A 19,034-nucleotide genomic window follows, 5' to 3' on the forward strand; every position below is an offset into this window, starting at 1 on the left:
ACAAGTCATTTTTTTTAAAGCATACATACATGTCTCATATAATGTCAAAAATTAAATAAGTAATATTGGAGTTGTTGAATTACTTACACACAACTTACCTCAGTGCAAAATATGGCAAATTTACGATTTAGTCCACAACCTTGCCTTTTCCTTGGTAAAGGTCTATCCCTCGTCCCTCTTGATCTATAATAGCACATTTAGCTTATATAATACACGCATTATTCATTTCAGTCAAAAAATCACGATATGGAAAAATTACAATTTTACCCCTAAAATTTTACAAAATTACAAAATTGCCCCTAGGCTCGTAAAATGAAAAGTACCCATTTTTCTCACTATTCAAGCCTAGCTGAATCATTTTCCCTCTTATACCAACCCACATTTTTCTTTTATTTACACATTTACACATAGTTTTTACAACTTTTACAATTATGTCCCTTTTATCAATTGCACCAAAAAACACCTAGTAAAAGTTGTTTATCACACCTCAAACCTCCATATTCTTCCATTAGACATCAAAGCACAAGCATTTCATTCATGGGCATATTTTTGAACATGAAACCTAGCTCAAATTAAAGATACAAATAGCTAAATCGAGCTACAATGATTTGAAAAATATAAAGAACATTAAAAACAAGGCTAGAATGCACTTACTTTGAGCTGGAAAGATGAAAGAAACCCTAGCTATGGCTTCTTGTGAAATTCGACCAAGGAGGATGAAGATGGACAACAATTTTGACTATTTTTCCCTTTTAATTCTTTTATTAACCAATAGACCAAAATGCCCTTCCATTATTGATAAACCGTAATTTATACATATTTTTATCCCATGCCTAGCATAATTTTGGATGAATTATCCTTAGAATTGGTGAAATTCGATGCTCCTAATCCTTTAATTTCATGTTTTATACTTAGGAGAGCATAGGAGAGTAAAAAGAGCGAAAAACGGGCCAAAAACGGAGAAAATGGGTCAACATGGGAAATCAACACGGCCTAGACTTCCTCACAAGGGTAGTTCACACGCCCGTGTCCATTCAACAGACTCGAACACGGTTTACAGCAATCACACACGGGCGTGTCCCTATCGAGCCCAAGTCTAGTCCTATTCGAAAAAGGCCACTTTTGAGGGTTCAGAAGCATTCTAAATCCTATATAAACACCCCAAGACGTACCAAAAACACACACACGGAGTAGAAGGAAAGGAATTACTCGAGGAAATCCGATTGATCCATCCCAGAAGCCAGATTCACCTTCAAGACTGAAGATCTCCCTTCAATTCCCTTCAAGAGTTCTTGGGTTTTCATTATGTTTGTTATGTTATCATTATTCTTTTGATATGTTTTCTTTCATAAATATGAACTAAACCCCCTAAATACCTAAGGGGAATGAAACCTAAGATGGATCTTGTTATTATTATCTGAATTATATGATAAATATTTAACTTGTTCTTAATTATGAGTTCTTAATTCTTTCTTTAATATTCCAGGATATTGATTCAAGTGTTGATGTGCTTATTCAGAGAAGCAAAAGTCCCTGTCTAAGAGTAGATCTAACATAATTAAGCGGAGTCGATTGCAGGCCTGAGATAAGGTGACATAATTTTACCGGATTAGGGTGAAACCTAATAAGGGAATCCATAGATCGAGTTAATGCAACACTAGGGGTTTTAATTAGAAAAAGATTTCAATTATTCAACCTAGGGTTAGATGTTGTTAGTCTCAAGAGAGATAATAATATAACTTAGGGATTTTTACAGATCAAGTCAAGTGAATAAATTGCCTGATTCAGAGTCAATAACAAGTGAAGTCTAAGTGGATTTTTCCCTTAGGTATTGTCTAAATAATTCAGTTTTCCCAAAGGTTATTTCCCCAATTTACTTCCTGTGCATTCTTATTTGAGTAATTAGTTTAGATAAAACAAACTCCTTTATTTTTAGGCTAGATAATAAAAAGAAAGCTAATACTAGTACTTTTAGTTACTTTGGGTTCGATATCCCGGTCTTGCCATAAGCTATACTACTATTCGATAAGGTGCTTTTGACTTTGTCGTGATAATAGTTATTTTTCGAGAACGGACATTCATAAATTATAAAACTTATTACGATTCACATCACGATCAAGTTTTTGGCGCCGTTGCCGGGGAGCTAAGATATTAGGAACACTTAATTTTTATTACTTTATCCATTTATTTTATTGCAATTTAAATTTTTATTTTATTTTTTAATTTTTCGTTTGTTCACTTCTGGCAGGTTTTTATAGTGTATGACTAGAAGAAACCCGTCGAGACCATTACTTTTTGATAGTGAGATCGATCGCACAGCTCGCGGAAACTGAAGAGAAATAAGGCGAAGTCTAAGTTACACAGAGGAATATCAAGAGGATGATATCCACACATCAACTGAGGAGATGGCTAAAAATCAGGAAAACCCGCTACCTCCTGCAATTGTTGCTGATCTAGTAAATCAGAATCTTGCTCCACGCACTATGTATGATTATGCTAAATCGAATTTAACAGGAACTGAGTCAAGTATAGTTAGACCTGCTATTACTGCAAATAATTTTGAACTGGAACCTAACACGATTCAAATGATATTGCAATTTGTTTAGTTTGATGGTTTTCAGGATAAGGATCCAAACAATCACTTGGCGAATTTTCTGGAGTTTTGCGACACATTTAAAATCAATGGCGTTTCTGATGATTCCATTCACCTTCGGTTATTCCCTTTTTCATTGAGGAAAAATTTAAACAGTGGTTGAACTCGTTACCACGAGGGTCAATCACTACTTGAGAACAAATGACCGAAAAATTTTTACTTAAATATTTTCCACCGACTAAAACGACTAAGTTGAGGAATGATATCTCTTCTTTTGTGCAGATGGATTTAGAGACACTTTATGATGCATGGGAGAGATACAAGGACCTATTGAGAATGTGCCCTCACCATGCGTTACTTTTATGGTTGCAGGTTCAAATATTTTACAACGGAATAAACCCCTCAACAAGGCAACTTATCGACGCAACTGCTAGTGGGACTATCAATAACAAAACACCTGAAGTGGCTGACGAATTTATTGAAGAGATGTCACTATTACTGTTAGTGGCAAGTCATGAGAACAAAGCCGACGAAAGCAGCTGGTGTTTTCGACCTCGATGCAGTTACTATACTATCTAACCAGGTAGAACTCTTAAATAAAAAGATTGACGATTTGTGTGGTTCTACTAAAGTACATCCAGTGATGAGGTGCGATTCAAATGGAGGAGAAGCATACACAAAATATCAACCATTCAACCCTAGCATCGAGGAGGAACAAGTCCAATATATTGGTAATAATAATTCTAGATCTCAAAATAACCCATATAGTAACACATATAATGCAAGTTCAAGGAACCATCCCAACTACTCGTGGGGTGGTCAAGGGAATCAAAGGCCCCAACATCCTCTGAGTTTTTAACAACCACCTTACCAACAGGAAAAGAAGTTGAGCCTTGAGGAGATGCTAATAAAGTTTATCTCGGTGTCAGAAGCTCACTTTCAGAATACCGAAATAGCACTTAAGAATCAACAAGCGTCGATCCAAGGGCTCGAAACTCAGATAGGCCAACTTGCCAAATTGATTTCTGAACGACCACAAGGTAGCCTACTGAGTAACATTGAATCTAACCCAAGGGAACAGCTCAATGCAATTACCATTCAAGATGAGGAAGGGTTAGTCGAACTTGAACCAGAACCGAGGCAAGGAATTGTGGTAAGTAAAAGCAAAGGTGAGGTTCACCACAGTGAACAAACATTGGTAAGTAAAGAGTACGAACCTCGTGTGCCATACCCCAATGCGACAAGGAAAGACTACACAGACGAACAAGTCGATAAATTCCTTAAATTATTAAAAAAATTACATATTAACTTACCGTTTATTTAAGCTCTTTCGCAGATGCCAAACACAATCAAATTCTTAAAGGAGCTTTTAACAAATAAGCGAAAGTTGGATGAGGCATCGCATGTGGAGTTAAATGCAGTTTGCTCAGCCATACTACAGAATAAGCTGGCCAACAAATTAAAAGATCCAGGGAGTTTTACGATTCCTTGTTTAATTGGTAGCTTAGATGTTAATAATGCTTTGGCTATTTTAGGGGCTAGTATCAATGTCATGCCTTATAAAATGTTTAAACAACTAGGTCTTGGAAAACCCAAACAAACTAGGATGAGCATTCAGTTAGTAGATAAAACAATCAGATTTCCAAGGGGTATTATTGAAGATGTACTCGTTAAAATTGACAAATTCATATTCCCAATTGATTTTGTTGTTCTAGACATAGAAAAGGATAGTGGCGTGCCTTTAATTTTAGGAAGGCCCTTTTTAGCAACTGCTAGAACTATAATTGATATTGGTACAGGTGAACTCACACTTCGTGTGGGTGAGAAAACAATCACTCTTCAAGCTCGTAATTCAAGTAACACATCAAATATTGAGGGTGATTGTATAAATCGTACTACTAATACTGATCATGTGGTGAAACCTTCTTTGCAGGAAACACATTCAAAGAACACACCTGAGCCATGTTCGAGTAACGACAAAGGATCCATCTATGAAGAACGAAGGCTACAGGTCGAGGAACTAGATGAATGGCGAACACAAAATCGAGAGCACACGATAGACCAAAACCACGCCATGACAAGCTCAATATTTCACCAAATCAACTTAAGGTTGGAGACAAAGTACTATTAGATGCATTTTCCCGTACGGCACAGTCGAGGTAATTCATCCAAAATTCGGTACGTTCAAGGTAAATAGTACTCATCTAAAACCTTATTTTGATAAAATTGATAGCAGGAATGAGGAGTGTAAACTCTTCGCACCACCATGACCACGCAACAGAGAGAGAAGTCGAGCTTAGACTATAAAAAGTGCTTCTCGGGAGGCAACCCGAGCACTAATAGTGTTAACTTCTTTAAATTGTAGTTTTTAACATTTACTTCACTAACTGAGTCACTGAACACAGGTTTTCCAGAACAAAAAGGCAAGGTACACGGGCCTGCCTTAGGCCGTGCCCATACCACGGAAGGCAACACGGTCGTGCGATACGGCTGTGTGAAATCTGGGCAAAATTTTTCCCCAACACGGGATTCAATAAGTTGCCACGGTCGTGCAACATAGCCGTGGGTGAATCTATCAAAACAACACAGGCGTGCAACACGCCCATGTCTAGAGGCCATGGTTGAAACTGAGAAAACAACAAGGGCGTGCGACACGCCCGTGCTCACTACCCATGGTCAAGACTGACAAAATAACACGGGATTGGACATCCATACACAAGCGTGGGAGAAGCGAATGAAGCAGAATACGGCTATGTGACACGGCCGTGTGCATCAACACGTCCAAAGAACACGGGCGTGGGCTGAATTTCAGATGCGCCCAAATTTGAAAATCACGATACACACGGGCTAAAATTAGGACACACGAGCATGTCCCACGGCCGTGTGCCCCAAAATCTATATAAAAAACCCCCTACTATTCATCATCCCCTTCCCCAAATATCAAACCCTAACCGCCGGAATCCTTTCATACACACTTCCTGCCACGCGCGTGCGCCGACCACAGCACCACCATCGACGACCCAAACTCCTCCCTCTACCAAGCTATTGCGTTTGTTTACACTTTTCTCTCTATTCTCGTCAACTCTTTTACTAATTTTATGATTTTTTATTGTGTTATTTGACTATTTTGCTTAATATTCATGGTTCTAATGATAGTAATGCTTATGCTCTTCGTTAGAAATTTTCCATTTTATTCGATACATTATGCTACATTCATGCATTTTTCTCTTGTTTCGATGGATTTCATGCTTACGCACACCATATTTCATATTATCAATCCCACATGCATTCATTCACTAGGAACTCCATTTATCCTTATTCTCTTGTTCATATTGTTAATAATGACTTGATATATCTTTCCATTAGGATTTAGTTACATTTTGGTACATCTTCCCTTTTGCTTGTAATACTCATGAAGTATTCTTCTTTAATTTTAACATGCTTGCATACCTTTCCATGCTATTCCTGGGGGGTATTCTTATAACTTAGTCTTGCCATTGCAGATACCATGTCAAATCCACGTGGCAAGAAAATCGCCTCCCCGCCTCGAAGAAGTGAAAAGCAGCAGTGTCATCTTCAGGTCCCACTGCTGAGATCAGACACCCGTTCTTCCAATTCTCACAGGGACTGTAGGAGGAACTATTTCAAGTACTACGAGCCCGACCCCTAGGAGTGGGCCGCTGCATTGACTAGGCCACACTTGAACAAAGCCAACTAGCTGACGCAGTCCGAGTCCTTCTAACGACTGACCCATGGGGGCTCTATTTCGAGATCATAGAGTCGACGTACCTCGAGCTCAGACTTGAACTCTACTCGACCTTCCATCTTCAAGTAGTTATGACAGAGTTCAATGATCTCGGAACGGTCCAGTTCTGTCTCGGTAGTTTAGTCCGCCAGTTAAGCCTACCTGAGTTCGGCGTCGCTTTGGGGCTCTATACAGAGGAGTTCATGGATGACAATGATTTTGACACCCTCTATCACCACATCCACATGTCTCCCTCTAACTGCTAGAGGGCCCTCGTTCCTGCTTCGGCTACCTATGACCCCAACCATTCTAAGGCATCAGCCCTCACCCCATCATTGAGGTACTTACATGCCATCCTTGGCAGGGCGACGAGAGAGCACCTGCATCGTCAACACTCACGACGCCTAATTTTTATGGAGTATGGCGAACGGGCACATCTTCGACCTTGCCTATTTCATTGCCCTCACCATTTGCCATCAGACGGAGTAGCATAGGAAGGGAGTCATATCCCTCGGCCCTTATGTGACTCGCCTGGCGTGGTATTTCAGCCTCCTCAACACAACGGCGCAAGCATCTTCCCTCACCCTCATTGGTCAGATGTCCCCACAGGGCATCTCGACTATGCTACATATGAGGATGATCGAGCGTCGACGTGGAGTTGACCCTCCCCAGTACTGCTTGGTCTAGTTCACCGAGGAGGAGGACCCAGAGCACATTACTGATGATGTCCCTCCACGTCATGAGGACCCCCCGTTTCAGCCACCACCCATCCATCGTCCAGTTCATGTGGCGACTTCATACTCTGACATCTCTAAGCGCCTTACTCGATTTGAGTAGTAGTGTTTTCAGCACTTTGATCATATTGATGCTACTCTACATCAGATTTGTCAGCACCTTCCCATCTCATCGCAACCACCACCTCGTGAACCATCCGGCGATGACGATGTTTAAAGACTTTTTATTTATTATTTTTATTTTCACTTTTATATTTATTTATCTTGTTAAAGTACTTTTTATTTTACTTCTATTTAATGCTATTCCATTTTTAGGTTTTATAATTAATATTAGATAATTTAGGTTTTTGGTTATTTCTTTACGAGTAATTTTGCTTCTTTATATTTCCTAAAGAGTTAGTGATTTTATCGCAGTTATAAAGAGCTCCAAAGCTCACTATTACTTAGGAAATTGCAACTCTACTGGAAAAGGTTCTCCACGACTGCCATGTCCTGCTCAGCCACGACCATAGCTACTACCAGATATAATATTCTTTTGGCGCAGGACTTATGGACTAACGAACCTCTACCACCACCGGAGTATCCTCCTCCACTCTCATCATTGCCTTGGCTGATTATTATCAATAACTCCAATTCAAGGAATTCATCCACAAATTCAGGAAGTTTCACTTCTCTCCCTCTCTTATATCTATATTGTTCAGTAATACTATCTTTGTGCATTGTGGACAATCTACATCTTAAGTGTGGGCGGTTATTTATATCATTATAAAAAAAATCCTTGAATTTTGTCTTATTCTCACGTGAATCACTCATATCACTATTAGAATGAATCTTGATTAATTTATGATTTTTATTGATATGTCTTGAATTAAAACATAGGCGTTTATGCATTGACTGTTTAAACTTTAAAGGAATTAAGGAATCAAGCATGAAAAGTTGGTTCTTGAAAATTAAAAATTTTTAGGTTGTTTCCCAAGTTTAGGTATTATATTGAATTGAAATTCACAAGATAAACATCAAAAAGCCATAATTTTTGTGAGATTTTGAGCCCTTAGAACATATATTATTTCTTTCATGCTCACTTTTATTGTTGCTTTGAGTGCGTCAATATCGAATCGTTATTCTAGAACTTGCTTGATTATGCATGTCAAGACCACACCATTGATTTGATATGTCGAGATGATAAAGACACTTAGGTTTAACCCACTTACTCCATAAAACCTACCCTCATAATTAACCCTTAGTGAACCCCTTTGAGCCTAACAAGCCATTCATTGATTTACCTTCAATATTAACCCATAACCCATTATTGTTGAAATCCCCTAAATTGATCACTATTTTTGTCAAGATTTTATTTGAATTAATTGCTTAGCTATGTTTTATTTTTCATTGTAATAATTAGCAAAGTTCTATATTATTTGACTTGTTCTTACAAAAAAAGAAAAAACAACAACAACATACATACATTTTAGTAGTAATTCTTTGTTTTTGAGCTTAAGTATTTAAATTCCTTATCCCATGAAGAAAAGTTCAATTCTAGGATTTTCTATTTAGAAATGTAATTTATCAAGTTGTAGTATTTTTCTAGTTAGGTAATTTTTCAATTCAATCTCGATTCTAACCTTCTTTTTCAGCTTGTAACCACACCCCCTAACCAAAGCCACGTTACAACCCTCTAAAGACCTTTTGATTAATGTATCATTTCAATATATAGTGGTGAAGATTTGATTTTCACGCAAGCCTATGGTAATAACTTTTCATTTTGACTGTTGAGTGCTAAATTTCTTGTCCTTAAACACCTCGAGTGATTTGAGTGAATCTTTAGTAAGGATGTGAAACTCTGTGATATTTTTAATCAAAGGTGATTACTTAAATGAGGGGAGACACCTAGGTTTTCATGATAAAATGCTCAACTTGGAATGTTTGAAACTTTGATGTTCTTCAAGTTGAATTTTCAATGCATGAGTACTTATGGATTATTTTGAGATACAATTGATGAGAATTATAAGTTGAAAAGAATTTATTTTAATTGTGAGTTGAGGATTTTGCTTGAGGACAAGCAAACGCTAAGTGTGGGGGTATTTGATAAACCGTAATTTATACATTTTTTTATCTCATGCCTAGCATATTTTTCGATGAATTATCCTCAGAATTGGTGAATTCGATGCTCCAAATCCTTTAATTTCATGTTTTATACTTAGGAGAGCATATGAGAGTAAAAAAAGCGAAAAACGGGCCAAAAATGGAGAAAATGGGTTAACATGGCTTGGGCTTCCTCACACGGGTAGTTCACACACCAGTGTCCATTCAACAAACTCGAACACGGCTTAAAGCAATCGTACACGGGTGTGTCCCTGTCGAGCCCAAGTCTAGTTCTATTCGGAAAAGGCCACTCTTGAGGGTTTAGAAGCATTCTAAAGCCTATATAAACACCTCAGGAGGTACCCAAAACATACACACGGAGTAGGAGGAAAGGAATTACTCAAGGAAAGCCGATTGATCCATCCCAAAAGTAGGATTCACCTTCAAGACTGAAGATCTCCCTTCAATTCCCTTCAAGAGTTCTTGGGTTTTCTTTATGTTTTGTTATCATTATTCTTTTGGTATGTTTTCTTTCATAAATACGAACTAAACCCCCTAAATACCTAAGGGGAATGAAACCTAAGACAGATCTTGTTATTATTGTCTGAATTATATGATAAATCTTTGACTTGTTCTTAATTATGAGTTCTTAATTCTTGCTTTAATATTCTAGGATATTGATTCAAGTGTTGATGTGCTTAGTCAGACGAGCAAAAGTCTCTGTCTAAGAGTAGATCTAACATAATTAAGTGGAATTGATTTCACGCTTAGAGATAGGGTGACATAATTTTACCGGATTAGGGTGAAACCTAATAAGGGAATCTATAGATCGAGTTAATACAACACTAGGGGTTTTAATTAGAAAGCGATTTCAATTAATCAACCTAGGGTCAGATGTTGTTAGTCTCGAGAGAGATAATAATATAACTTAGGTATTTCTACAGATCAAGTCAAGTGAATAAATCGTCTGATTCAGAGTCAATAACAGTGTAGTCTAGGTGGATATTTCCATTAGGTATTGTCCAAATCATTCAGTTTTTCCAAAAGTTATTTCCCCAATTTACTTCCTGTGCATTCTTAGTTTAGTAATTAGTTTAGATAAAACAAACCCCTTTTATTTTTAGGCTAGATAATAAAAAAAAAGTTAATACTAGTAGTTTTAGTTCCTTTGGGTTCGATATCCCGGTCTTGCCATAAGCTATACTACTGTTCGATAAGGTGCACTTGCCTTTGTCGTGATAATAGTTAGTTTTTGAGAATGGACATTCGTAAATTATAAAACTTATCATGATTCACATCACGATCAATTATAACTTTGATATTTTATCCCTCCTATGTCGATTTTTGTCCATAATGACATATAATGGTCTAATTGCCAAATAAGGACTTCAAATTTCAAATCTCATCACAATTAAGCCCTTAAATCAACTAGAACACATGTTTTTCACTTATTGAAATTTAGTCATAATAACTCAATTGGACACTTTATCGGTAAAATTTCTCATCGATATTTTCACACAGGCATGCATATATATCATGGATCTCGTAACATCCAAAAAAATAAAATGATTATTTCTATCTCAGATTTGTGGTCTCGAAACCACTATTCTGACTAGGCCCTAATTCAGGATGTTACATAACCAACTGTACTTTAAACATTATCAAACCATTTTTAAATACAAGTACTAATTCTGAGCATTTTAAACATTATAACTTTATACGAATTTTACCAAACCAAATTGAACCATTTCTTTATCACGATATCAAGTCATGCCAAACCTAATTCATAATCTAACTAATATAGTCAACCACACACATGAACCGCATACTTAAGCCGAATTTTATTGTTACATATATATGTCACATTTATGATTACTCACTGAACCAACAATTCAAATAGACAACTATTCATTATCAAATTTAACCTCATTAGGTTCTAACATTTTCATCATCCAAATTTTAAGCTAAACATGCTATTTCATAACTTGGTATTTAAGCAAATAGGTCACTTATAATTATTTAAAATGAGCATCGAACATACCCATAATACAATCATTGTATTACCTTATTTTCAAGCCAAAATAAACCATAGTACCTATCTATCATATACCAAAATATTTAACCACAAATATTTCATATTTCAATTCAAATATTAAACCTAACAATCTAATCTTCCATTACCAAACCTCAAACAAAACATATCAATCCAATAATAATGTAACCTATTCAAATAATTTCATGATTTAAATCACCTAAGCCGAATCACAATATAAACTAAAACAATCATCTATATTTACAATTTAGGCTAATACAAATTTGAAACAAGTGATGTTCCAAATGCTCCAAACAGTAGGCCAATTCAGTGGTATGCCCACAGAAGATCCACATCTCCACCTTTAATTGTTTTTGGAAGTGAGTGATTCATTCAAGATAGCCGGTGTAACTGAAGACGCACTGAGGCTGAAGTTGTTTCCGTACCCATTGTGAGATCAAGCACGATCATGGCTTAATTCATTGCTACCAAGTTCCATATCTACATGGCAAGAATTAGCAAAGAGATTTTTGGTTAAGTATTTCCCGCGCAAAAATGGTAAGTTGAGGAATGAGATCACAACTTTCCAACAATTGGATGACGAGTCTTTGGATGAGGCTTGGGAGCAATTCAAGGAGTTACTTCATAAGTGTCCTCATCATGGGATTCCTCATTGTATCTAGTTGGTGATATTCTATAATGGTCTCAATGCACATACAAGATTGATGGTAGATGCTTCTGCGAATGGTGCAATTTTGTCTAAGTCTTATAATGAGGCTTATAAGATCATCGAGAGAATCGTGAGTAATAACTATCAATGGCCAGCAAGTCGAACAGCTTCAGGAGGACATGTAGCCAGAGTTCATGAAGTTGACACCCTCACTTCAGTATCAGCTTAGGTATCGTCTATTTTCTCAATGTTAAAACAGTTTACCGCTAATAGTACTAATAGTTTTGCAGCCCAGCCACCAAGTTCGTACGAAGTACATTCCTGTGTGTACTATGGGGAAGGTTATTTTTTTGAGAATTGTCCATCAAATCCCGAGTTAGTGTACTATGTAGGGAACCAATATCAAAATAGGAGTGGACAAGGACCCCAAGCTAACTTCTATAATCCTTCATGGCGTAATCATCCTAACACAACTCATTTCAGCATAGACTGAACCAATCTCAAGGGTTTAATTAGCAAGCTCCAAAACCACCTCAAGTTGAGGCATCAAACAGTATGGAGAACTTGTTGAAAGCGTACATGGCAAAGAATGACGCTTTGATCCAAAGCCAAGCAGCAACACTAAAAAATTTGGAAAACCAAATGGGTTAGTTAGCTACAGAGCTTCGTAATAGACTGTAAGGAACCTTACCGAGCGATACTGAGAATCCAAGAAATTTGGGTAAAGAACATATCAAGGAAGTGGCATTGCGAAGTGGTAAAATTTTGGAACCCTGAGTGATTAATGTCGAAGAAAATCCTGTTGAGAAGAATAAACCAGCTGTTGAAATTCCTACACCAAAGGAATCAGAATCTACAAAGTCTGACAAGGTAAATCCTAACTTAGTGAATTTAGATACCTTAACATCTTCTTTCGATGTAGATTTACCTACTCAGAAAAGTTGTCCGGTTCAACCGACAGTTCCATCACCTCTATATTCGCAAAGATTGCAGCAACATAAGTAGAAACATGAGGTGCAATTCAAGAATTTTTTGGATGTTTATGAAGTTTATGAAGTTTATGAAGTTTATGAAGCATATACTATCCAAGAAGAAACAACTGAGTGAGTATGAGACTGTTCCCTTGACAAAGGAGTGCAGTGCGTTCCTGTAAAACAAACTGCCACCCAGATTGAAAGACCCAGGAAGCTTTACTATACCCTATAACATTGGTGAATCTTACTGTGGTAAAGCTTTGTGTGATTTAGGAGCAAGTATCAACTTGATGCCTAAGTCTATTTTCAAGATGTTAGGGATAGGTGAAGTAAGACCTACAATTGTAACGCTTCAGTTAGTGGATCGATCTTTAGCATATCCTGAGGGAAAGATTGAGGATGTTTTGGTAAGATTCGATAAATTTATTTTTCTTGCTGATTTCATTATCTTAGATTTTGAAGTAAATAAAGAAGTGCCAATCATCCTTAGGAGACCTTTCTTAGCCATGTGAACAACGTTAATTGATGTGAGAAAGGTGAACTCACCCTACAAGTTCAAGCCAATCAGGTAACCTTTAACATTCTTAAAGCAATGAAATTTCCCGATCTAACGGAAGAGTGTTTAGTTATGGAACAGATAGAAACCTTTGTTTCTATGGAAAACAGTTTTGAAGAAGATCCATTGGAGAAAGCCTTAGATCTTGACATTTTGGAGGATGAAGAAGGTGAAAAAAACCATGGCTTTGATAGAAGCCAATCCGAGAAATTTTATTCAATCCACACAGTTTGGACCTTCGGAGTTAGAAGTCAAAGAATTTTTGTAACCTAAGTTGTCAATCAAAGAACCACCTATACTCGAACTAAAGGTACTTCCTTCTCATTTGAAATATGTTTATTTAGGTGACTGATCTACTTTGCCTGTGATTATTTTAGCAGAACTGACGAAAGATCAAGAGGAGCAACTAATTGCTGTTCTAAAGAAATTTAAGAAAGTAATTGGTTGGACCATAGCTGATATTCGAGGTACCAAAGTTACAGTATTTATTGACCATGTAGCCATTAAATACTTGCTCACAAAGATAGATGTGAAACCGAATCTAATTTGTTGGATACTGGTACTCCAACAATTTGACCTTGAGATCCAAGAAAGAAAAAGTGTTGAAAATCAAATAGTTGATCATCTATCGAGGTTGGAACAAGATGAGGAAACTCGATCATGTCTAGCTCTTAACGAGAATTTCCCAAATGAGCACTTATTTGAGGTAAATCAAATTCATGAAACACCTTGGTTTGTTGATTTTTCCAATTATCTTGCATGTGGAATAATTCCTCAAGAAATGACATACCAATAAAGGAAAAAATTCCTTCATTATAGTCAGTATTATTTTTGGAAGGATCCGTTTTTGTTTAAACAATATGCAGATAATATAATCTGAAAGTGTGTAGCTAAAAGTGAGATTGCTGAGATCTTGTATCATTGCCATTCATCTCCAAGTAAGGGACACTTTGGTAGTTCACGTACTGCAGCAAAGATTTTGCAAGCAGGTTTCTTTTAGTTTACACTATTTAAAGATGCTTATGCTTATGTGAAGAACTGTGATAAATGCCAAAGGACCGGAAATATATCAAGGGGGAATGAGATGACCTTGACAAACATTTTGGGGATTGAATTATTCGACTTATAGGGCATTGACTTCTTAGGTCTGTTTCCTTCTTTATATGGGAACAAATACATCTTAGTTGCTATAGACTATGTATCCAAGTGGGTTGAAGCTGAAGCATACCCTACAAATGATGCTAAGGTAGACATGCGACTCCTACATAAGCATGTGTTTACACAATTTGGGACACCAAGAGCTCTTATTAGTGATGAAGGTTCTCGCTTTATGAACAAATGACTTAAGTGGTTGCTTGAAAAATAATATGTGATGCACAATATTGCTACTGCCTATCACCCCTAATCCAATGGGCAAGTTGAGAGAGTGAACTGTGAAATCAAAGGTATCCTTGAAAAGGTAGTATGCCCTAGCAGAAAAGATTGGTCTCAAAATCTTGATGATGCATTATGGGCCTATCGAACAACATTTAAGACACCGTTAGAAATGAATCCTTATTGGTTAGTTTTTGGGAAGGCATGTCATTTGCCATTAGAGTTGGAGAATAGAGCTCACTAGGCTTTGAAGCAGTTGAACTTTGATATTAAGCAAGCTAGTGAGAGAAGAATTTTACAACTTAATGAGTTGGAAGAGCTGAGGTTGTTTTCCTATAAGAATGCCAAAATGTGTAAATAAAGATCAAAGAGATGGCATGATAGTCATATACAACCTCGCGAGTATAAAGGTCAAAAGTGTGATATCCCGAATTGGCCTAATCAGAATAGTGGTTTTGAAACCACAAATCTGAGATAGAAATAATTATTTTATGATTATTTTGAGGTCTATGATATGATTGCACGATTGTGTGAAAATTTCGTGAAGAAATTCTATGCATAAAGTGCTTAATTTGAAGTTAGGGACTAAATTGAATAAGTTGCAAAAATTGCATTCTAGAAGTTTCTAGTATGAAATTGATTTGAAATACTAATTAGGAGGTCTTAAACAGAAATTTGACCAATTTCTAAGTTTATGGACAAAAATTGGACATGGATGGAATTTTTGAAAGTTTAGTAAGGAATGGCATTTTGGTCATTTGGATATTAAATGAAATAAAATGGGAAAAATAACAAAAAAAATGATCATATTCTCATAAGTTGCTGCTGAATTTTGCTCTCCACCATAGCTAGGGTTTCAACACTTTTAAGCCTTGATTGTAAGTGATTTCTATGCCCGTTTTTAATGTTCTTTACATTTTTGGAATCATCGTAGCTAGATTTGCCTGTTTCTACCAATATTTTGAGCTAGGATTTATATTTAAAAATTTACCCATGAATGATATGTATGAATTTTTATGTTTTATGGTAGAATACGAAGCTTGAGATTGTGTTAAACAACTTTTGCTAAGTGATTTTACGCAAAAATGACTAAAATGACATAATCGGTAAAAATACCTAATGTTCATAAGTACATGTTAGAGTGAGAATTGGATGTTGTTGTAGAAGGGAAAAATGATCAGCATATCATAAAACTTACGAAAATAGGATGAAGTTTAATTTACGAGATTTGGGGTAAAAATGTAAATATGTGAAAGTTTAGGGGCAAAATTGTAATTTTTCCAAAATATGATTTTGGGTTGATTTGAATAATATGAGTCCTAATTAGGCTATTATTTAAATGACAGAGCAAGGAAAATCGAAATTCGGGCTAAAATTGGCAAAATACCAAGTTGTGGACAAAATGGTAAAAATGACCATTTTCACATACGAGGTAAGTTCATGTGTAAATAAGGTAACATAATTTTTATTTTAAGTGATTTAATGTTATTTATATGACATGATACTTATTAGCATGAAATATGATGTTTTGTGAATTATTATTTGGTGATATGCAAATTATGTGAACAATTTAATAAGTATGAGATGTTAGCAAATATCGATTTCTATATTTTCCGATGAAGGCGATCGAAATGTGTAATTGAAAAGAATCTCATTAAACTTTAGGAATAGATTCAGATATTTTGGCATCTGAACTCGTTGAGTTGAGTCCGAGTTCACTTATGGATTCGAACGTCCGAACTCGTTGAGTTGAGTCCGAGTTCATGAGATGTAACTAGGCATCTGAGCTCGTTGAGTTGAGTCCGAGTTCTCTTGTGGATGCGAACGCCCGAGCTCATTGAGTTGAGTCCGAGTTCGCTTATGGGTGGGTTACATGGTAGCTTGGCTACATTTGTGGCACTTATGTGCAAACTTTCCATCTATCCGAGTTATATTCTGATGTGTTCAACTGGTAAAATTCTAATGAAATGGAAGAATACTCAAGATGCAAGTGACGTATTGGTAAGTGTTGTGGAATGGGCACTTTGGACAGGTATGTACTTAACCCTCGGTTTGAGACTTGATACGCCAACAATAATGTAGTAAGACGATGAATGATGAACAGAAATGTGATATATGTTTTGGTGAGATTATGCTAATGTTGGTTGGTATAATTGCTTTGTTAAGTTATTTGTTATTTGCATGTGAACTTACTAAGCATTTATGCTTACTCCTTCCCTTCCATTCCTTGTAGTTTTGACAAGCCGGTTTGGAGATCAGGACGGTCGAAGGCACGCTCACACTATCGACTGACCATCTCGGTATGGTGGCTTGCATATTTTGGGAATATGGCATGTATAGCATTATAATTCTTTTGTGTATATAATCTTATGATATAGCTCATGGATGGCATGGAAATTTTTCAGAATGATTAGCTATTGGAGTGGCTAATCGAGATTATATTTGATAACACGTATGCTTTATGTGCTAACTAATCTATGGAAATCCATAAAATGGTGAAATTGGCTATAAAACAGAATCACACAGCAGAAATGATGTGAGTTTGAAAAATCACTAAAAATAGTAGTTATATAATTAGATGATGAATAAAATATGTAATTTAAGCTTAATGAATCTATTTTCATTTGGAAGAAACAAAATAGGTAAAAGAGTTTTATGTTTTGAGATATTTACGTTTTGGTGAAATAGGGTTAGAGAAATTTTGGATTCCCTGTTCTAACTTTAGAAATTCACCATAATTTGTGTAAAAATAATTAGGACTGAATATTTATATGTATGGATTCCTTATTGAGTCTATTTGTAAGTGAAACAAACGACATAGTCATTGGATTTTTGTACAGAAAGAAATCTGATTCGTAGTGCATAGGGGTCAGAGTAGCCAAACCTTGAAACAGGGGAGACTTTTTCTAATAAACTGTACTAATTGGCCCGACCAAAAATTTTAGAAAAAAATTAGTAGATAGATATATGAGTCTAGTTTCAGAAAAAAAATTACGAATCTTAATTTTGAGTTTCAGAACTCGATATATGAATTTTTAAACGATTGTGACGCAGTTAGCCAGGCTGTCTGGAAATTTTAAAAATAAATTGTTTGAGCTGTTTAATTAATGAATTAAGTCCGTTAACACCTTGTGCTCGACTCCGGCCATGGTCTCGGGTACGAGGGGCGTTACAAGAAGGTTTTGTTATTTAATTCAAGGATGAAGTTATTTCTTGGGAAGCTTAAATCCTGATGGAAAGGACCCTATACCATCTACCGAGTTTATCTTTATGGAGCTGTTAAATTATACGACAATTACGGAGGTACGTTTAAAGTTAATGGTCAACATCTCAAACATTACTAGGATGATGAAGTTGAGCGAGTAGAGTCCTCGTTCAAATTAACAGACCCTTGATTTTTCATGAACTCGTTTTGTAAATAAATAAATAATTAGAACTTATTTTCTTAGCTTATTACATTTAATTAATTCTGTTTAAGGAGATTGGAACTTAAGCGGGACTACTATGACCCTTCCAACCTTTCCTAGGAATTAATTTAATGTAATTTGTTAAGAAGAAATTTTCTAATTAAGATTTAAAATTTTTAAGTTTCATTTTTTTTGTTTAAATTTTAAAAGGGGGTCAAATTTGGCCCAAGTATTAATCAGTTTTTTTCTTGAGATAAGACAGTTTGAGTTTGAGGCCGAAGTTAGCAAAAAAGGAGGAAAAAATTCATACCTAGCCGCCACTCCCATTGCTTGCCGCCCAAGTAACCCTAATGTAGCTAAAGTTTTGCTACATGCTGCCCTAATTTTTCCTATATAAACCCCTCTTCATTCTACTATTTTTCATATCCCTCAAAGCAATTTCCTTACATCCTAAAAATCTTTAAATTTCTCTTTTATGCCATCAACCTCAAATCTCAAAAGAAACCCTAGTTCTCTTCCCTTTTTGCCAAAATCACCTATTACCGCCGCAAGAAGATTATCAAAGCATCATTATTGCCATCGCATGATTTTTTCCGTAGCAAGTCTTAACCACCTTATCGATTTCTTTCTTTTCCCTTTGTGTAGAAACTTTGCCGAAATTTTCGAGAAAGGATAGCATGTCTCTCAAAAGAACCAGATTTTTAAAGACTATTCTTAAAGACTCGATTTTGATCAATGAAGAAATGAAAGAGAGATTTGATTCAATTTTCAACTATCAACCTATGATGCCGGAAAAAGGCTTTAACTTGAAGACTAATGATTTGATGGTTGTTAATGTGTCGATTAGAAAGATAATCAATGCTCTCA

At 36.1% G+C, this 19,034-nt stretch overlaps 2 non-coding genes across 2 annotated transcripts; both read right to left on the minus strand.

Annotated features, from left to right (window-relative positions):
* Positions 1-2,842: 2,842 nt before the first annotated feature.
* Positions 2,843-2,949, minus strand: LOC121207606 (small nucleolar RNA R71). Its single transcript, XR_005902707.1, has one exon. It is a non-coding gene; the product is annotated as a small nucleolar RNA R71 (small nucleolar RNA).
* Positions 2,950-11,746: 8,797 nt separating this feature from the next.
* Positions 11,747-11,853, minus strand: LOC121207595 (small nucleolar RNA R71). The gene has a single exon (XR_005902682.1). It is a non-coding gene; the product is annotated as a small nucleolar RNA R71 (small nucleolar RNA).
* Positions 11,854-19,034: the final 7,181 nt, after the last annotated feature.

Source organism: Gossypium hirsutum, chromosome A01, assembly GCF_007990345.1.
Source record: "Gossypium hirsutum isolate 1008001.06 chromosome A01, Gossypium_hirsutum_v2.1, whole genome shotgun sequence".
Lineage (NCBI taxonomy): Eukaryota > Viridiplantae > Streptophyta > Magnoliopsida > Malvales > Malvaceae > Gossypium > Gossypium hirsutum.